This window comes from Ambystoma mexicanum, chromosome 3q, assembly GCF_040938575.1.
Source record: "Ambystoma mexicanum isolate Mex_15411 chromosome 3q, UKY_AmexF1_1, whole genome shotgun sequence".
Lineage (NCBI taxonomy): Eukaryota > Metazoa > Chordata > Amphibia > Caudata > Ambystomatidae > Ambystoma > Ambystoma mexicanum.
In genome coordinates this window covers 1103742678-1103765089 of record NC_090926.1, presented here as the reverse complement: position 1 = coordinate 1103765089, position 22412 = coordinate 1103742678, and the positions used below count along the sequence as shown (strand labels likewise).

The 22412-nt window shown below is 44.9% G+C and overlaps 1 protein-coding gene across 1 annotated transcript in view; it reads left to right on the top strand.

The window, feature by feature from the left end:
• The window catches only part of PET100 (PET100 cytochrome c oxidase chaperone), a 152246-nt gene that overhangs the window by 58063 nt on the left and 71771 nt on the right, over positions 1 to 22412 (top strand). The window lies entirely within an intron of this gene.

Sequence of the window (22412 nt, the reverse complement as noted above, 5' to 3'; positions counted from 1 at the left end):
ACAGTATTCTCTGATTTGTGAGCTGGATGGAGGTGACCCTAGGATATATGGAGTGTCGGCTGGCTATGTCTAGAAGTCTGGATGAGTGAGGGCTATAAGAGCAGTGGAACCGGATATTAAAATCCCAGTGAACCAGGAGTTTGTGTTTAGAAAAGGTTTGGCAAGCGAGGAGATTCTCTATGCTGGACAGAATACTGCTGTTTGGTACAGGGGGGCGATCTGTATCCAAAAATGACTTATTAGAATCAGAAGCAGATTATTTAATTGGGAAAGAACAAAATAAGTGGGCTCGTCAAGTTTAAGAGGCTCCAAATTAAGCACACAGAGAAATTATTTGAAAATAAGTGTGATTCGGCCACAGCGTCAAGCTTTTCTGTTGACCCATTTAATAGAGTAATTATTGCGTATTAAGGTCTGACATAGAGTGTGACTATCTTCTGTGGACCATATCTCTGTGATCAATGGTAAATCTAACAGGGTCCTGGATAAGGTTGAAAATTGCAGCGACTTTGGAAAGGTAGAAAGATAGAGAGATTTATTGAAGGAAATATGGAATTAATATAATATGGCATTAACGAGGGAATAAAAGAGTGATAAACAATGAGAAAGAATGAATAGATGGGGAAGGAAAAGAAGTAGAAAATAAATGAAAACAAAGAACAACATGATGAGAAAGAAGGAAAGAGAAATAAAAAGATAGAAAACGGAAGGACAGACGGGAAATAAAGTTTGAAAGTTGGTCAAAATATAATGGTAATCTAGCCTTAGAAACCGGGCTAGGGGTCATTATTTTGCAATAATGACCCGCCACCAACTTCACCTCGGGCCATAAGTTGGGGAAGTGTTATAGATTGACCCCTTTCGAAGTCTATAAGGCTATTAGCATATGGTTGTGGAGTTTGGGTGTTAAAGTAAAAAAGATCACTGTAAGTGTGATTTAAGTAATTAGATGAATAAATAAAGTAAATGTACTTTTATTTTGTTTTTAGATAACATGGTATTCTTCATGAGATTTTAATTTTAACTTGGTTTGAACTGAAACATGTTTAATATGAGCATGCATTGGTGTCCTGTAAAAGTAAACAGTTGGGCCCTGATTCATGGAATTATTTGCGTGTAAAATGGGGATTTGCGTGTCATTCTGTGCACACATCACAGTTTGATGAATAGGGAGTTGCAGGCAGAATGGCACGCAAATCCCCGTTTTACAGACAAACAATTCCATGAATCAGGGCCTTTTATCTGTAAGAAAATAAAAGCATTTTCCAATGTTTTAGCTTTCTCTTTCATGTGTTAAATATCAAGTTGCAGCAAAAAAAGCTCTCTAAGAGAGGATGTTTCTTGTTGAAATAAATTTTGCCTGTAAATTTCATTGCTGTTTCCATGTCTACTTCTGAAGGCAGAATGTTCAAAATGCAGTCAATACCAGACTGTACTCTAACCATTCTGATTGGCTAAGAGGTCAATAACAATCTACATGTGCTAATATAGCATAATACATGTAGTATTTGTGAATCTGTTTCAGAATTGTATTATTACACGTATTGATACTTTGTAACAGCAGCCATTGCCTATGATGGATCCAGAAACTGTTCTACTTTGCTCAGTCAGTTCTTTTATTGATACTGTTTAATAGGTGGCATGGTACCATCCAAGGCAGTGGCAAAGATGGCTGCCTCATGAGCAGCAGGGGTTATTTGTGGGGCTTTTTAATATCTCGAAGACATTAAAGCATAGTGTGTCATGGAAATAAAGTTATAGTGTGCATCTCATGTTGAAGGTAATGTGCAGTACTCTATGAGCTAGCCTATTTCGCCACCAAAATAGCTCCTGCTTATTTAGTGGCGCCAGATGACTAGGAACTGTACATCTGCTTATCCGATCTTGTTTTCAATCCCTGAGCTAAACTAAGGTGGCTCCAGAGACATTTTGTGTGGGTCTGGATTGAAACAAAAGTATGGACTAGTTCTATGCACGCCTTCAATGCTTACCACACACATTATTCTCTGTGATCCTACCTATGAAATACTTGTCTTCACTAAGAGCAGGTGTTCAACCCATTCTATCTAACAGCCTAAAAGGGGGATTGGATGTCTAGCTGCTGAGCCTGGACCCTAGAAATCTGTGTTTTAATGCTGACTCTATCACTTTATCAAAAAGTATGACCTTCTGGGCACATACGCTTTTTGAGTTTGAACATTCTCTGAATGTGCGAACCAAATGCACAACGTGCCATCCAGTGTTCCAATTCAATGTTGTACGTTAACGCTCAAGTAGGTTCCATGTCTTTACAATGTTGCCAATATGTCTTAGCACTGCTATATAGGCAGCCCTACTGAAGCATGGTTTCTTTTTTTCAGGGAACAAACGGGGAGAGTTGGGTTGGGACCAGCTGAGCACATATTCCATGTTTTCTTTAAATATAGACTCCCCTTTCCCCCGTTTTCACTTCTTCCTGAGAAAAAAATTGTTTTTCAGCACTGATGATTTTATATCAATGCTAAGGCATATCGTAGACTTGCAGCGATGTAAAGACATTCCACGTTCACATATTCGGTAATGAAGGCAAGTCTCAGCTGAACCGCACATACAAAATTGTTCTATCTACAATATTCCTCTTTGAGACGCTCCTGCTGCAACAAATGTTATATATATATATTTTAAAAAATGCCTCGCCTTATTAATGCTGTGAATCAAGAAGGGCGTATTTGGAATAATGCATGCATTTTTTCCCCAATGACTAGCATGCGATTTATGTTGAAGATACCAATCAAAAATGTCCATATCTAATTTGTTGCACCAAATGGCTTCTTGACATTAATTCACAAATGGCGGCGACATGACATTAATGCCTGGTTAGTAGTTGAAATTGTGAGTGTATCATGATAGGTCCTGAAAAAATAGGAGAATCTACCAGTTGCCCCATATTTACCTTTGGATGTTTAAGGTCTGTTAGGTGTTGTTACATGTATGAGAATAATTGCATATTTTTACAAGTGTGTTGGTAAATAGTCTGGAATTGTAAAATCATGTTTGATTCACATTGGATAATGTGTATTCTCTCTGTTTATTTCTTGACCCATTGAGACTGCCCTTGGATACATTTTTGGTACTTTTTAATGCGCAGCTTTATTAAAAGGGTAATGAAAGTTTACAGAACAGCTGTGACCTTGCATATAATACAACACCACTCGTACCTCCCCGACAAGGCACAGGAGCAAATGGACACACACAAATTACATTAAATGATCTTTCCAGGCACTGGAGTAATATCAAGATTTGACTGGTCAAATCAATGAAGGCCGTAGAGCCTATTTGGGCATTTCAGGTTCATCAAATACTTTGGTATCGTTTGTGAAAAAGGGAAACCAAAATAAATGAAAGCCCAAATAGTATTATTGAAAACCTGAATCATCCACTCCATAGTTAATATATTGCAGCATCTTCTCAATTCAATGATCTTAATAGGTGTCTTCCTTGCCCTAGAATAATACAATGCATCCTTTAGCCTCCATGGGAACATTGCTGACCAAGATAGTGACCCCTGGGGAGATTCCCTGTCTACAGACCCAGTGAAAACTAAAAACAAGAACTCCAGGATATTGAAAATAGGGTACCTAATCACTTACCTAATGGTGGATGCAGGTGCAAAATGGGCACACAGCACTAGCCATTGTATAGTGATAATTGACTCTTGGTGAGTAAGGAATAGGTGTAGAATTGAGGTGGAGAAGAACTTTTTATGGCTGGCTAGTAGCTTCCAACGTCACATTCTTTCCTCACTGGATCGAGCATCTAACCAGAAATATTGTAAGTGAGGGCATCCCCACCATATATGAATAACAGCTCTAATGGCAGTACAGTTCCATCAACACAGCTGACATCTTGTACTACTTATCTTCAATTCTGCTACTTGGACAGTCTAAGATGTTTCCACTGCATTGCACAACACACTTATCCAGAATGAGTCATCAAGCAGTTTACCAAGGTCCTTCTACCCTCTTCCTACAGCAAACCTGTATAGTAGTTCTCAATTTTGAGATCATTTTAGAAAGTGTTTCAATCAATCTCTTTGACAAAGTCACTTGCTGGAGTGATTGTTTCAAATTGATGATGGATGGCTACACCCTCTGACTCCGCATTGAAGGATTTACATTTGTTAATCGTTAGATTGTTTCTTGGATAAAGAGATCCCCTAGTTCGGTTCATCCACCCTTGGAAAAGCTTTCACAGGCCGCAGTTTGACAGCTGGGTTTGAATTGCAGATTATGCAAGAGCAGGGTGAAAGATGAGGGGTGGAGAGTTACAGCCCCAGTCTTCGCAACTTCATCCCTGATATCCAGTGTGGGCTTAGTAATGGGATAAATGTAAAGTGATTTTGGTCTATTCTTGGGCAAAAGGTGCAGCTTCTATAAATGCGATGTCACCACTGAGTGCTCCATAAAGAGCCATGACTTTTCAGACGTAATCATCGTCCAGTCACCCAAAAGTCTGATCTTTGAGGCTCGAAAGCAACTGAGAAAATTGGGGCAATTCAGGCTGCACAGATCTTTTGCTTTAAATAAATGACTCTCTATATGTCTCATCAGTAATACATCATGACCTTCCTGGAGAGAATTTTCTTGGGTGTGTCATGAATATGGTCCAATTCTTGTTCTTTGGAGTCTTGAGTTGTCTTTAATTCTCCTTTCAGGGTTGGATAAATATCAGTTTTTAGGCCTTTTTTCATTTCCATCGGAGCAGCTCGGCAGGTAAATCAAAGATCTAGCCCCAATTTGCTGTAAAGAAAGTATTGTGAGCCCCCAGACCCCTACCCCCCTTCCCACGCTCTCCGCTCCCTCCCCGCACCCGCTTCCTGGTCTCGCCGCCCTCCCGCCTCCCGGACCGCCCACCCCCCATCTGATTGGTCCTTAGGCCTCTGCCTCGCGCGGTGTAGCAACCTGCTCCTGCGGTCGAGCCCCATTTCCATCGGAGCAGCTCGGCAGGTAATTCAAAGATCTAGCCCCAATTTGCTGTAAAGAAAGTATTGTGAGCCCCCAGGCCCCTACCCCCCTTCCCACGCTCTCCGCTCCCTCCCTGCACCCGCTTCCTGGTCTCGCCGCCCTTCCGCCTCCCGAACCGCCCACCCCCATCTGATTGGTCCTTAGGTCTCTGCCTCGCGCGGTGTAGCAACCTGCTCCTGCGGTCGAGCCCCATTTCCATCGTAGCAGCTCGGCAGGTAATTCAAAGATCTAGCCCCAATTTGCTGTAAAGAAAGTATTGTGAGCCCCCAGGCCCCTACCCCCCTTCCCACGCTCTCCGCTCCCTCCCCGCACCCGCTTCCTGGTTTCGCCTCCCGGACCGCCTACCCCCCATCTGATTGGTCCTTAGGCCTCTGCCTCGTGCAGTGTAGCAACCCGCTCCTGCGGTCGAGCCCCATTTCCATCGGAGCAGCTCGGCAGGTAAATCAAAGATCTAGCCCCAATTTGCTGTAAAGAAAGTATTGTGAGCCCCCAGGCCCCTACCCCCCTTCCCACACTCTCCGATCCCTCCCCGCACCCGCTTCCTGGGCTCACCGCCTCCCGGACCGCCCACCCCCCATCTGATTGGTCCTTAGGCCTCTGCCTCGCGCGGTGTAGCAACCCACTCCTGCGGTCGAGCCCCATTTCCATCGGAGCAGCTCGGCAGGTAAATCAAAGATCTAGCCCCGAATTTGGGCCTATTTCCTGGTGTCCCCTGCCCGCATCCACCCCGTTCAGCCCTCCCTCCCCCCAGACCGTTTCCCTTCTGTGTTTGTATCTCCTCCCGCCTCACCTGATTGGCCGGACCGCTTCCTCCTTAACTCCCATTGGTGCAGACGAGAAGCTCCCCATTTCTTTGCTGGTCCTCCCAAGGCAGCCGTCTGCCTGGCAGCCCTGCGGCTAAGGACCGAGGCAAAGGACGACTCCTTCAGGGACTACTCCAGATCGTATCTGCAGGTATCCGCAGGAGAAGCAAGAAGCCAACTCCAAGTAAGTGTGGCAAGGGCGGGGCCAGAAGCAACTACTTCAGGCCATACTACCCTACTACTCATCTAACGAAGCATCTCCACCGCAAATTCATTATAGTTGCACTCAGAAACTCTGTCCTTTGCATGTGAAAGGTGTACCCAATTGCATTTAGAAGTTATGACCAATAGCCTCTCTGAGAAAAGTTGAATTTAGAAGTGTCCCCAATTGCATTTAGAAGTTGCGCCCAATAGTCCCTCTGAGAAAAGTTGCATTTAGAAGTGTGCCCAATTGCATTTAGAAGTGTCCCCAATTGCATTTAGAAGTTGCGCCCATTAGTCCCTCTGAGAAAAGTTGAATTTAGAAGTGTCCCCATGCATTTAGAAGTGTGCCCAATAGTCCCTCTGAGAAAAGTTGCATTTAGAAGTATGCCCAATTGAATTTAGAAGTGTGCCCAATTGCATTTAGAAGTTGTGCCCAATAGTCCCTTTGAGAAAAGTTGCATTTAGAAGTTGTGGCCAATAGTCCCTCTGAGAAAAGTTTCATTTAGAAGTGTGCCCAATTGCATTTAGAAGTGTTCCCAATTGCATTTAGAAGTTGCGCCCATTAGTCCCTCTGAGAAAAGTTGCATTTAGAAGTGTGCCCAATTGCATTTAGAAGTTGTGCCCAATAGTCCCTCTGAGAAAAGTTGCATTCAGAAGTATGCCCAATTGCATTTAGAAGTATCCCCAATTGCATTTAGAAGTTGTGCCCAATAGTCCCTCTGAGAAAAGTTGCATTTAGAAGTGTGCCCAATTGCATTTAGAAGTTGTGTCCAGTAGTCCCTCTGAGAAAAGTTGCATTTAGAAGTGTGCCCAATTGCATTTAGAAGTTGTGCCCAATAGTCCCTCTGAGAAAAGTTGCATTTAGAAGTGTGCCCAATTGCATTTAGAAGTGTACCGAATTGCATTTAGAAGTTGTGCCCATTAGTCCCTCTGAGAAAAGTTGTGTTTAGAAGTGTACCCAATTGCATTTAGAAGTTATGACCAATAGCCTCTCTGAGAAAAGTTGAATTTAGAAGTGTTACCAATTGCATTTAGAAGTTGTGCCCAATAGTCCCTCTGAGAAAAGTTGCATTTAGAAGTGTGCCCAATTGCATTTAGAAGTTGTGCCCAATAGTCCCTCTGAGAAAAGTTGGATTTAGAAGTGTGCCCAATTGCATTTAGAAGTGTACCCAATTGCATTTAGAAGTTGTGCCCATAGTCCCTCTGAGAAAAGTTGCAGTTATAAGTGTGCCCAATTGCATTTAGAAGTGTACCCAATTGCATTTAGAAGTTGCGCCCATTAGTCCCTCTGAGAAAAGTTGAATTTAGAAGTGTCCCCAATTGCATTTAGAAGTTGTGCCCAATAGTCCCTCTGAGAAAAGTTGCATTTAGAACGGTCCCCAATTGCATTTAGAAGTGTAACCAATTGCATTTAGAAGTTGTGCCCAATAGTCCCTCTGAGAAAAGTTGCATTTAGAAGTGTGCCCAATTGCATTTAGAAGTGTACCGAATTGCATTTAGAAGTTGTGCCCATTAGTCCCTCTGAGAAAAGTTGTGTTTAGAAGTGTACCCAATTGCATTTAGAAGTTATGACCAATAGCCTTTCTGAGAAAAGTTGAATTTAGAAGTGTTACCAATTGCATTTAGAAGTTGTGCCCAATAGTCCCTCTGAGAAAAGTTGCATTTAGAAGTGTGCCCAATTGCATTTAGAAGTTGTGCCCAATAGTCCCTCTGAGAAAAGTTGGATTTAGAAGTGTGCCCAATTGCATTTAGAAGTGTACCCAATTGCATTTAGAAGTTGTGCCCATAGTCCCTCTGAGAAAAGTTGCAGTTATAAGTGTGCCCAATTGCATTTAGAAGTGTACCCAATTGCATTTAGAAGTTGCGCCCATTAGTCCCTCTGAGAAAAGTTGAATTTAGAAGTGTCCCCAATTGCATTTAGAAGTTGTGCCCAATAGTCCCTCTGAGAAAAGTTGCATTTAGAACGGTCCCCAATTGCATTTAGAAGTGTAACCAATTGCATTTAGAAGTTGTGCCCAATAGTCCCTCTGAGAAAAGTTGCATTTAGAAGTGTACCCAACTGCATTTAGAAGTTGTGCCCAATAGTCCCTCTGAGAAAAGTTGTATTTAGAAGTGTACCCAATTGCATTTAGATGTGTACCCAATTGCATTTAGAAGTTGTGCCCAATAGTGCCTCTGAGAAAAGTTGCATTTAGAAGTGTGCCCAATTGCATTTAGAAGTGTACCCAATTGCATTTAGAAGTTGTGCCCAATAGTCCCTCTCAGAAAAGTTGTATTTAGAAGTGTACCCAATTGCATTTAGAAGTGTACCCAATTGCATTTAGAAGTTGTGCCCAATAGTCTCTCTGAGAAAAGTTGCATTTAGAAGTGTACCCAACTGCATTTAGAAGTTGTGCCCAATAGTCCCTCTCAGAAAAGTTGTATTTAGAAGTGTACCCAATTGCATTTAGAAGTTGTGCCCAATAGTCTCTCTGAGAAAAGTTGCATTTAGAAGTGTGCCCAATTGCATTTAGAAGTGTGCCCAATTGCATTTAGAAGTTGCGCCCAATAGTCCTTCTGAGAAAAGTTGCATTCAGAAGTGTCCCCAATTGAATTTAGAAATGTGCCCAATTGCATTTAGAAGTTTTTTACAGTAGTCCCTCTGAGAAAAGTTGCATTTAGAAGTGTGCCCAATTGCATTTAGAAGTTGTGCCCAATAGTCCCTCTGAGAAAAGTTGCATTTAGAAGTGTGCCCAATTGCATTTAGAAGTGTACCGAATTGCATTTAGAAGTTGTGCCCATTAGTCCCTCTGAGAAAAGTTGTGTTTAGAAGTGTACCCAATTGCATTTAGAAGTTATGACCAATAGCCTCTCTGAGAAAAGTTGAATTTAGAAGTGTTCCCAATTGCATTTAGAAGTTGTGCCCAATAGTCCCTCTGAGAAAAGTTGCATTTAGAAGTGTGCCCAATTGCATTTAGAAGTTGTGCCCAATAGTCCCTCTGAGAAAAGTTGGATTTAGAAGTGTGCCCAATTGCATTTAGAAGTGTACCCAATTGCATTTAGAAGTTGTGTCCATTAGTCCCTCTGAGAAAAGTTGAATTTAGAAGTGTGCCCAATTGCATTTAGAAGTTGTGCCCAATAGTCCCTCTGAGAAAAGTTGCATTTAGAAGTGTGCCCAATTGCATTTAGAAGTTGTGCCCATAGTCCCTCTGAGAAAAGTTGCAGTTATAAGTGTGCCCAATTGCATTTAGAAGTGTACCCAATTGCATTTAGAAGTTGCGCCCAATAGTCCCTCTGAGAAAAGTTGAATTTAGAAGTGTCCCCAATTGCATTTAGAAGTTGTGCCCAATAGTCCCTCTGAGAAAAGTTGCATTTAGAACGGTCCCCAATTGCATTAAAAGTGTAACCAATTGCATTTAGAAGTTGTGCCCAATAGTCCCTCTGAGAAAAGTTGCATTTAGAAGTGTACCCAACTGCATTTAGAAGTTGTGCCCAATAGTCCCTCTGAGAAAAGTTGTATTTAGAAGTGTACCCAATTGCATTTAGATGTGTACCCAATTGCATTTAGAAGTTGTGCCCAATAGTGCCTCTGAGAAAAGTTGCATTTAGAAGTGTACCCAATTGCATTTAGAAGTTGCGCCCAATAGTCCCTCTCAGAAAAGTTGTATTTAGAAGTGTACCCAATTGCATTTAGAAGTTGTGCCCAATAGTCTCTCTGAGAAAAGTTGCATTTAGAAGTGTACCCAACTGCATTTAGAACTTGTGCCCAATAATTCCTCTCAGAAAAGTTGTATTTAGAAGTGTACCCAATTGCATTTAGAAGTGTACCCAATTGCATTTAGAAGTTGTGCCCAATAGTCCCTCTGAGAAAAGTTGTATTTAGAAGTGTACCCAATTGCATTTAGATGTGTACCCAATTGCATTTAGAAGTTGTGCCCAATAGTGCCTCTGAGAAAAGTTGCATTTAGAAGTGTACCCAATTGCATTTAGAAGTTGTGCCCAATAGTCCCTCTCAGAAAAGTTGTATTTAGAAGTGTACCCAATTGCATTTAGAAGTGTACCCAATTGCATTTAGAAGTTGTGCCCAATAGTCTCTCTGAGAAAAGTTGCATTTAGAAGTGTGCCCAATTGCATTTAGAAGTGTGCCCAATTGCATTTAGAAGTTGCGCCCAATAGTCCTTCTGAGAAAAGTTGCATTCAGAAGTGTCCCCAATTGAATTTAGAAATGTGCCCAATTGCATTTAGAAGTTTTTTACAGTAGTCCCTCTGAGAAAAGTTGCATTTAGAAGTGTGCCCAATTGCATTTAGAAGTTGTGCCCAATAGTCCCTCTGAGAAAAGTTGCATTTAGAAGTGTGCCCAATTGCATTTAGAAGTGTACCGAATTGCATTTAGAAGTTGTGCCCATTAGTCCCTCTGAGAAAAGTTGTGTTTAGAAGTGTACCCAATTGCATTTAGAAGTTATGACCAATAGCCTCTCTGAGAAAAGTTGAATTTAGAAGTGTTCCCAATTGCATTTAGAAGTTGTGCCCAATAGTCCCTCTGAGAAAAGTTGCATTTAGAAGTGTGCCCAATTGCATTTAGAAGTTGTGCCCAATAGTCCCTCTGAGAAAAGTTGGATTTAGAAGTGTGCCCAATTGCATTTAGAAGTGTACCCAATTGCATTTAGAAGTTGTGTCCATTAGTCCCTCTGAGAAAAGTTGAATTTAGAAGTGTGCCCAATTGCATTTAGAAGTTGTGCCCAATAGTCCCTCTGAGAAAAGTTGCATTTAGAAGAGTGCCCAATTGCATTTAGAAGTTGTGCCCATAGTCCCTCTGAGAAAAGTTGCAGTTATAAGTGTGCCCAATTGCATTTAGAAGTGTACCCAATTGCATTTAGAAGTTGCGCCCAATAGTCCCTCTGAGAAAAGTTGAATTTAGAAGTGTCCCCAATTGCATTTAGAAGTTGTGCCCAATAGTCCCTCTGAGAAAAGTTGCATTTAGAACGGTCCCCAATTGCATTAAAAGTGTAACCAATTGCATTTAGAAGTTGTGCCCAATAGTCCCTCTGAGAAAAGTTGCATTTAGAAGTGTACCCAACTGCATTTAGAAGTTGTGCCCAATAGTCCCTCTGAGAAAAGTTGTATTTAGAAGTGTACCCAATTGCATTTAGATGTGTACCCAATTGCATTTAGAAGTTGTGCCCAATAGTGCCTCTGAGAAAAGTTGCATTTAGAAGTGTACCCAATTGCATTTAGAAGTTGCGCCCAATAGTCCCTCTCAGAAAAGTTGTATTTAGAAGTGTACCCAATTGCATTTAGAAGTTGTGCCCAATAGTCTCTCTGAGAAAAGTTGCATTTAGAAGTGTACCCAACTGCATTTAGAACTTGTGCCCAATAATTCCTCTCAGAAAAGTTGTATTTAGAAGTGTACCCAATTGCATTTAGAAGTGTACCCAATTGCATTTAGAAGTTGTGCCCAATAGTCTCTCTGAGAAAAGTTGCATTTAGAAGTGTGCCCAATTGCATTTAGAAGTGTGCCCAATTGCATTTAGAAGTTGCGCCCAATAGTCCCTCTGAGAAAAGTTGCATTCAGAAGTGTCCCCAATTGAATTTAGAAGTGTGCCCAATTGCATTTAGAAGTGTGCCCAATTGCATTTAGAAGTTATGACCAATAGCCTCTCTGAGAAAAGTTGAATTTAGAAGTGTACCCAATTGCATTTAGAAGTTGCGCCCAATAGTCCCTCTGAGAAAGTTGCATTTAGAAGTGCCCCTAATTGCATTTAGAAGTTATGACCAATAGCCTCTCTGAGAAAAGTTGAATTTAGAAGTGTACCCAATTTGCATTTCGAAGTTGTGACCAGTAGCCTCTCTGAGAAAAGTTGCATTTAGAAGTGTGCCCAATAGCCTCTCTTTGAAAGTTGCATTTAGAAGTGTGCCCAATAGCCTCTCTCTGAAAAGTTGCATTTAGAAGTGTGGCCAATTGTATTTAGAAGTATACCCAACTGCATTTAGAAGCTGTAACCAACAACCTCTCTGAGGAAAAGTTTCATTTAGAAGTGTGCCCAACTGCATTTAGAAGTGTGCCCAATAGCCTCTCTGTGAAAGTTGCATTTAGAAATGTGCCCAATAGCCTCTCTCTGAATTTAGAAGTGTGCCCAATAGCCTCTCTGTAAAAGTTGCATTTAGAAGTGTGCCTATTACCCTCTCAGTGAACTTAGAAAGTGTTCCCAATAGCCTCTCTGTGAAAACTGCAATAGTGTAATACCATGCCGGACCGAACCGATCAATCTCCCTAATAACCTCTCGGTACAAAGTCCCTAATAACCTCCCTGTATAAAGTCGAATTGAAAGAAGTGCACCTACTAGCGTGCCCTAACTAATCATATTAATATAACTAACAGTATAGCTGTGTAATGTAGAATCTAAAACGGCGACTAATAATCTAATACAAAGTTGATTTAGATTCATGCCTAATAACCTCTCTGTATAAAGGTGAATTGAAAGAAGTTCACCCACTAGCGTGCCCTACTCAATCCTATTAGCTTAACTAACAGTATAGCTGTGTAATGTAGAACCTAAAACGGCGACTAATAATCTAATACCCATCTAAGCAAATTGAATCTAGAGACTGACCGAATATCTTCTCTGTGTACAGGTGAACTTAGAAGTGTACCTAATAAACTAATATCATCTCTGTCTACAATTGTATCTAGAAAAGCACCAAATCGTCTAGTATCGTCTTTGAGCAGTTGAACCTGGAAGTGTGCCTAAAAGCGTGACATCACCGATCTTAGAACTACAATCAGAAAACCCTCCTAAATCAACCTAAAAGCTCACACCAATCATGAGCGCACCCACTCCACCAGTCTGTCAGAAACAACCCCCGTAGTCCACCCCCACTCTCATATCTGCCTTCCCTCCCGCCCCCCTCCCAAATCACCCCCCCCCCTTCACACTCCGTGCCATTCCCCTCTCCAAACACCAAGCCAGGGGGGCACGATGGCGAGCCACTCACCCTAAGACCACTCATCCCCTGAACCCCACCCCGACCCGCCAGCATTACCCATACCCGCTCCCCTCTCTATCATACCTGGCACACCCCACCCTGCAATCACCCACCCCCCGCCTTGCCCTCATACCCCTGCCACCTTCCCCCCCGACCGCACCCTTTCCCCTCCCTAAAAACTGCGCGCCTAGCCCTAGCAAGAACCGAAGCTGCCTCCCTCTCCCCCTCGGACCCCCCTACCCTCTCTCACACACCAGTCGCAGCAAAGAAACTAAAGAGGAAACGTTCCTGGTCCCCCTCAATCTCTCAGCACTCCTCGCCTTCCCTGTCTCGACCCACCACCCCTCTCCCGCAATCTCCTCCTTCCCCCGTGGCTTCTCCCTTCCTGAAACCCCTCTCCCTCGATTTCTCATCAACTGCAACTGAAACCCCTAACCGCCCACACCCCACCTTCAAATCCCCCATCCCAAACCCGATCATCATATCACACGCAGCCACCCAACCCCGCCCGAAATCTGCCACATTTTCTGCTTGCCCACTATTCCCATCTAGCATCACGCACCTTACCCTCTCCCTCCACTCTCTCCGCCACCGCCCCATCCCGCTCCAGCTCCGAGACCAACCTTGCCTGCCGATGTGAACTGTATCCTATTTAACGCCCGATCTGTAGCAAAAAACAGACATTGCATCTTTGACCTCCTCGCCTCTGTCAAACCAGACCTAGTGTTCATCACTGAAACCTGGTTCTCTGACGACTTCGGCCCATTCGCTAATGAAGCCTTTCCCCCTGACTACTCCCTCATCCCACTGAACCGTTCGTCCAGAGGAGGGGGGGTAGCATTCGTCTTCATATCTCTCTTCCGCGCCTCAATCATCGACAACCAACCCTCAATTCCATCCTGCGAATCTCTCCTCGTTAAACTATCGCTCTCACACAGCTTCCTAATAATCTACAGGCCCCCTGACTACGATAGACAATTCGCAAACAACCTTTGCGATTCTATCGCCACCCTCCAACTAAACCATCCCAACCTCACCCTTCTTGGAGACTTCAACATATGGCTCAACATCCCCACCAACCATATGACACACTCCCTGGTTGACGGTTTAGATGCAATTAATCTCCAACCCCACATTAACGGCCCGACTCACTATAAAGGACACACTCTTGATGCCGGCTTTAGCTCCAACACCCTGATTCATTTAAAGCCCCCCACCCCTATCATCTGGTCCGATCACTTAATTCTCTCGTTCGCCATCCACTCACCCGACCCCCTTCCCGTACTCGCATCTGAAACTCCTAATCTACGCAAATGCTGGAAAAAACTAATAATCACCTCGGACCTAGCTGAGGCACTCCTCCAGTCTCCACCACCTACCTGCCGTCTCAACAACCAACTAACCCCTGAGGCCTTTGACTCATGGCTCAACGCATCTCTGATGCGACTCACCACCCCGTGCAAACCATCAACCCACCGTGGCCTTTTCCCCAGATGGTTCACTCCTGAGCTGAAGACCACTAAACGACATTACAAATACCTAGAACGCAAATGGCAGAAAGAGAAAACCCACGAGAGCAGGACCACCTTGGCCTGACACTTGTATCGGTACAAGGCCGAAATCCGGAAAGCAAAAAAAGCCCACTGCAACACCCGAATCCTAAACTGCAAAAACCCAGGCAAAGAACTTCACAAAATCATCTCCGAATTCACCAATCCGGCTTGTAATACAACCGTCCCGACCCCGTCACAATCACTGTGCGACTCACTCTCCCTCCACTTTTACACCACGGCTATCGAAAGGACAAAAACTCTAAACACCAAACTGGCTCTCTTACAGCCACCAGGCAATCCTCCGCCCGTACCAGCCAGCCCATCAGCTGCGACCTCTACGCAACCAACGTTCGAATCCTTTAGTCCAATATCACCAGAACAATTTCTCAAACTTCTATCTGCCCGCAAACCATCTGGATCACCACTGGACCTTTGCCCAGCCACAACCCTTAAAGAAATGTTTGATTCCACCTGCGCAGGAGAACACGCAGGATCTATCATAAATACCTCCCTTTCTTCCGGTATCTTTCCCGACGCATTCAAAATGGTGCACGTCAAACCTCTAATTAAAAAACCTTCGCTCGACCCTCTCGAGCCCAAAAACTACCACCCAATCTCAAACACCAGGTTCCTTGCCAAACTCATTGACTGAACCATCTACTCTCAACTAAATGCTTTTGTCGAAGCCAACAATCTCCTAGACCCCGCCCAATCAGGCTTCAGAACACGTCACGGAACTGAAACCACCCTAACCTCGATCTGGGATGACCTTAAAACGACAGCAGACTCCGCGGGATGCGCCGCACTAATCCTTCTCGACCTATCGGCCGCCTTTGACACGATCAATCACTCAATCCTCCTAGACCGCCTCCACTCCCTAGGAATTCGTGGAACCGCTCTTAAATGGATAGCTTCATTCCTCAATGACAGGCACCAAATAACGACACTCTCCAGCTTTACCTCCCAAGCCCGACCAGTCGACACGGGGGTCCCTCAAGGGGCATGTCTATCCGCCCTCCTGTTCAATCTCTACCTGATCACCCTCCCACCAATAATTTGTTCACACAACATCCTGTGTTACAACTACGCCGACGACACTCAACTAATTCTAAAATTCCTGAACTCGAAACCCAACTCCCGACCTGACCTGGCATCCTGCCTCCTTAACATAGAACTCTGGATGACCCAAAGCCACCTCTTGTTAAACCCCTCCAAAACAGAAATCATGGTTTGCGGCAACTCCGATCTTCTTCCGCACCCACTACCCTGGCCACCCGCCTTGGGCAACTCACCGACACCCTCCAACACAGTGAAAAATCTTGAATGCACCCTGGACTCTGACCTAACACTCTCGCGCCAAGTCAACAATGTCTCAAAGTCCTGCCACTACCACCTTAAAACCCTTAGGCGCATCTTTCCATACCTCTCATTCCCCAACAGACTCTCCGCGGTCCAATCAATCGTTATATCAAGACTGGACTACGGAAACCCCCTATACCTCGGAATTCATGCCTACCAACTGAATAAACTCCAAAGAGCACAAAACGCGGCGGCCAAAATGCTACTTGCGCTTAGTCCAAGAGACCACGTATCCCCAGCCCTTAAGACACTGCACTGGCTTCCAGTAGCCCGTAGGGTGGCTTTCAAAACCTTATGCCTCTCCCATCGAGCACTGCATAAAACTGGACCTCAATATCGTCAAGGCAAGCTAATCCCTTATCATCCCACTCTCACCCTAAGATCAAGCTCAGCCGGCCTCCTAGTAATTCCTAAGACAAACTCAGTCGGGTTAGGCGGATCATCATTCTCAGCCCTGGCCCCAACCCTGTGGAACTCGCTCCCACCCCACATCCGCCTAACTGTGGACTTAACGTCCTTCCGCAAACTACTGAAAACCTGGCTCTTCCCCTAAAACCAACCGATTTTCCAAACTAGCATCATCACAATAACACCGACCCAACAAACTACCTGAAGCAAGAAATGGACAGCTAATAAACTCGAATGTAAACTAGAAAGACAAACCGAACTAAACGAGTAATGTAGATCAAAACAGTGAAGTGGATAATAGGAATAAATCATTGGGAAAGTAAGGAGATCTAAACTGATGAAATGGACATTATGAATGAGGAGGGAACGTAGTGAATGACATAGATGAAATAGTTAGAATGGATGAAGCTCATAGAATAGATGAATACACTAAGTGGAAGAGTGCATATGTGGAAGAACAGATGACTAGAAAGATCAAATGAGTATGGAGATCGGATGAAATAGATGAACATACTAAAGCCAATGAGTGTGTATAGTGGTTGGGTGTGTAGAGCGGACGAGCGTGTAGAGTTGACAAGTACGCAAATACAGAGAAGCGAATAGAACGCAGGAGGGCGTAGAACTGATGACTATACTGAACTAACAGACTGGATGAACGTGTAAGAGCGAAGGAGCATATAGAGGATGAGCGTGGAGAGCGGATGAGAAAGTGGAGAGCGGATGAGAAAGTGGAGAGCGGATGAGAAAGTGGAGAGCGGATGAGAAAGTGGAGAGCGGATGAGAAAGTGGAGGGCGGATGAGTGTGGAGGGCGGATGAGTGTGGAGGGCGGGTGAGTGTGGAGGGCGGGTGAGTGTGGAGAGCGGGTGAGTGTGGAGAGCGGGTGAGTGTGGGGAGCGGGTGAGTGTGGGGAGCAGCTGAGTGTAGAGAGCGACTGAGGGTGGAGAGCGACTGAGGGTGGAGAGCGACTGAATGGGGGGAGCGGATGAGCGTGGAGGAGCGTGGAGGAGCGTGGAGAGTGACTGAGTGTGGAGAGCGACTGCGTGTGGAGAGCGACTGCGTGTGGAGAGTGGAGGAGCGTGGAGAATGACTTAGTGTGGAGAGCGGATGAGTGTGGAGAGCGGATGAGTACGTAGAACGGACGAGTACGTAGAATGGACGAGTACGTGGAGCAGACGAATGTGTGGAGCGGATTGTGCGGAAAGGATGAGTCTGTGGTGCGGATGAATGTGTGGAAGCGATGAGTGTGTGAAGCGGATGAATGTGTGGTGCGGATGAGTGTGTGGAACAGATGAGTGTGTGGAGCGGATAAATACACAGAGCGGATGAGTGTGTGGAACGGATGAATACGTAGAGCAGACGAGTAGTATGTCAAGCGGACGAGTAGTATGTTGTGCCGATGAGTGGGTGGGCCGGATGAGTGTTGTGGACCGGATGAGCGTGCAGACTGGACGAGTGTGCGGATTGGACGAGTGGATGTGGTGCGTATGAGTGTATGTGGTGCATATGAGTGTATGTGGAGCGGATGAATGTGTGGAGCGGATGAACACATGGAACGAATGAGTGTATGGAGCGGATGGGTATGTAGAGCGGATGAGTATGCTGAACGAATGAGTATGCTGAACGGATGAGTATGTAGAACCGATGAATAGTACATAGAGCGGACGAGTAGTATGTTGAGCGGATGAGCGTGTGGACCAGATGAGCGTGTGGACCAGATGAGTGTGTAGATCAGATGAGTGTGTAGATCAGATGAGTGTGTAGATCAGATGAGCGTACTGAGCGGATGAGCGTACGGAACGGATGTGTAAACTGAGCGTACGAGTATACAGAACGGATGAGTGCGTAGGCAGACAGGAGTACATGCGTGGGGTAGACTGGAGTGCATGCGCGGGGAGGTCAGGAGTGCATGCGTATGGAATACATGAGATCATGCGTGGGGCACACTGGAGAATGAAGGATAGACTAGAGCACGCAAGGTCAACTAGAGTGCATGAGTGTGTCGAGCAGCCAGGAGTGTGTAGGGCAATCTTGAACCCCTGAAATGAACAAAAATGCATAGAACGGACATGACCACACAGAATTGTGTGACGTACATAATATGCTTTGGAATACAGGGAACATTTGAAAGAGCATACATCATACCACACCCCACGCGCTTACTCTCTCCTTTACACCACCACTCAACTAGAACACAGAGATACTATGACACCATTCGGTATAACTGTTCTCATATCAACTTCTCCCGCTTACTCCCCATCACTCTAAGTAAACACTGCTGGTTCACACCCCCCAGCCAGGCGTTCTCCTCAGGCCTATCGCAGCCACACTTGGTCTGGATAAACCCGGCCAGAGCAAACACATACTCCTGATCTCTCAACCACCACACCTACCTCTAAGAAGCAGCTACCACTCGAATTCCACACCAGCTGCACACATACCTGGTGCGCACTCGCACCTTTGCACTCTCTCGACTCTCTCTACTGACCCGAACTTCGGTTCCCAAGGGCGTTCAACCTACCAGCGCCTTCAGACCATACCAATGGTATGTAAGGCGCTATATCAATGCAAAATAACAATAACAATAATAGTGGTCTTTATGTTTTTGGGGGTTAGTTTTCTATGTCCATGTTGTTGTTTAGTTTAATTTATTAGATTAATGACAATGGCCTCGGGATAGGAACCTATGACACCAGACGGCACATCACCTCCACCCCCACCTCATAGGCCCTCATTTTCAGCAGTTCTCTTATTAGGCAATAACTTGGCTCTCTTGCATATCTGATATACGCTTTATTTTGTTAAGCATTACTTAGGATCTCTGGGTGAGATCTGTATTGTTGGCCCAAGGAGACATACACAAGAGGGAAATAGGTTGTGGTTCCAACTTCAAGGACTCTCCCTATATCAGGTTGAGATATTATTGTGGAAAATATGGCAAAGGGCTTTCTGTATTTTCTCTCTTTTTACCAAGTGTCCTGTCTGGGGCAATGTCTACTATGTAGCCAGATCCGCCCACACGTTCACAACCATTCTGCTGACAAAAGAAATGAAGGCAACAAAATTGAGGGGATCTGGGAGCTATTTGGCAACTGCTTTGAAGGCGAGCGTCCCCCAGATAGCACGATCCTCCCCTCAATGAGAGACAATAATGGACTCTCCCAGGATGGGAATAAGGCCAGGACAAAGTGCGGGTGAGCTTAAATGGGAGTTTATCAATCAGAATAGGGCATGCAAAGAACTCCGAGAGCGCTCTGTCTGACAATAGCAAAGACAGGCGTATATATTTACAGAATGCGTCATAAGAACCTACATGCTATAGGGGGGCACAAGTTTGTGGGGATTGGGTGGCGATGACTAACTATAGGTGTTGCTGCGATGTGGTTTGCCGTGGCTGGAGGACATCACTGGTTACCCTCGTGGGTTGGGCTGGGCCTGGCAGGTCAGCTGGGCTCATCCAGACGGTGGTGTTGTGCCAGCTGTGACCAGTGTCAGTGATGAATGTCTTTCCTGGCTTTCTGCCCTAGGGCCACGCACACCGCAGTCATTCAACATTGCAATATTATCTTCCCTGGTAAATCTTCCAATAGGTTATTCTACAGGTTAATGCAACACAGGAGGAATGCACCTAGAGTGGGGTCTTTTGGCGATACATCAATACATGGTTACCATAGTCCTGTTGACTGGGTATCACAGGTCGCGAGGTTGGGTCTCAGGGCATGGGACAGGCGGTCCGCGTTATCATGTCTCATAAGAAGTCATTATGGATGTGTTCCTGTGGTGTTGCCATAATATTGGGTGTCCTAATTTTACAGGGGCCATTAACCTAAGGTGAGCCGGTGGGTCGTGGAGCCTAAGAAAGGGCGCCTTTGGATCTCTGTTTTAAGGCCAGGGTTTACTGCTGGGTTGTAAATAATTCAGGTGGCACGCCGTGGCCTTGGGTGCTGCGGGGCAATGTGAATATTTGAAGCGGCTCCAGCCGAATTGGGGGAGGTGGAGCAGAGCAGCACATGCCTCTGCTTTTTCGTCTGGCAGGCTTCACTGGGGGAAGGGGGAATGGCCTTGCATGTGCTCACAAAGGTATTTTCCTCGTGTGTTGCAGATTTAGGTGGAAGAGACATAAACATTCACATAATATACAGTACTTATTGAGTCTTTTCAAAGCTCACGTTTTTGACATTGTTAGTGCCTTTTATATGGCCAATTCGAACACATTATAAGTATTTAACAACCACAACATTTTGTTACATGTCTATACATGTGCGGTAAGTGAGGTAGTAGTAAGGTTGGTGGAGCGCGCAGGAACACCCCGCCAATAAGACTGACGGCAGTGACACATGGTGAGCTTGGGCATACATATGGTGCATTTTCATGCACCCCTTACGTGAGCTCCCAATAGAGTTGCATATGTCTTCCCTTGCACTCTAGCAGCATTAGTTCAGTTATGGCATGGGACCTTGGGATGCAGGCTTCTTGGTAAAACACAAAACATGAAAAACTCCCGGTGACACTTTTATTGTTTGCGCTTAGCTACAGGGATGTGGGTGCTTCATGCCTAATGTCATACAAGCACACATTCTGCCATTTTTATGGAGGTTACAGGTTTTTAGTCCGAGAGGTCGTGGAGAGAAAAGTTTCATCACAGGTGATTTGCTCATTAGTATTTGGGGACTCTGCTTTTGTCAGGAGACCATTTTACAGTTCTTTTCCACCCCGGCCCTGCTGGCCGGGTCATATTGGAAACAGCGATGCACTGCGGAAGGTGAAATGTTAGTGTTGGTATCTAACACTAGCTCATGTCTGTCTGTTCGTGGGAACGGGCTCTAAGCGGATCTGCCAGAGAGCTGCGGCCACAGGGATAATTGAAACTCTCCAAGGGTGGGGGCCGCGCTGCGGTGCACAGGGCTCAAACCATCTTTATTTCACAAAATGGTTTCCAGGGCCTAGCTAAATTCAGCAGGTTTGGTCAATGCCTTCAGCCAGTGGCCCACCCACCACCTGGGCCCTGGTGGCAGGGGGGACCCCTGACGAGCCATGGACTTCACCGGGGGGAGAGGATTCAGGGGAGGGGGGTCTCCTGGACCAATCCTCCCATACAGCTTGTATCCAAGAAGAACGTGGTTAGCTTGGCATTAACAGCTACCAGTAACTACCTTTGGCTTCCCAGTCCAACTGATGCTAAACAAGCGCATGTGTAAATTTAACTTTGTCTTTTGGGACTATCGATAAACATTAGGACACATCTAAACAACATTTAAATCATACAAGATTATAAATAATTGACAAAATGATAGATTTGCATCTTATGTGAAATATCTCTGCATGCAAACCTCTAAACTCTGAAAAATGCATCCACAAACTCTGACCAGTAAAGGGAACCACACAGCCTTAAATATATTTCTGAAGGCCCACATCGTCAGTCACACCTAGAATGCTTAATCTCCGATTTACCCACAAAATCCCTACCCTTTGACAAGCAGGCTTTAGTGCATGTGTAATCTCCAGAAAGAGGCACTGGGATTGCACATTCTATGCCTGTTGTGTGTAATACTCTACTTGGAAACTTTAGCCTGATGGGCCAGTAATGTTCCTGATAGGGGTTTCTAGGTGACAGTTTGGCTTGGTGCTTTGCGGCTAGGCAATTATCTGCTTGGAGATTTCGATGGGTCTGTTGGTAGTTTTGGGAGGTTATTGGCCGTTTGTCCGGTTGTGTTGGATCTGCTTAGGCTGAGTGTGGGTGTCTGTTTATAACTGAGTGTGGTGGGGTTTTGGTTATAGCAAGTGTTATGTTATGTTATGATCACTTATATAGCGCACAGTCGCCCTAAGGCATCATGGCGCTTAAGGAGAGAGAGAGAGCGGCAACCAGGAGAGTTAGAAAAAGTGAGTTTTGATCCTCTTTCTGAACTGAAGATAGTTTGAGATTTGTTTGATGGCCAGTGGAAGCTTATTCCACAGAGTAGCTGCTGCAATTGAAAAGGCTTGCCTGCCTACACGTTCACGCTTATATCTAGGAACTAGAAGCATTTTGGCAGCGGCGTTACGCAGATTTCGAGTAGGACAATAGCGAAAAAATGTCGTTTTCAGATACTCCGCACCCTGATTATGAAGAGCACGATG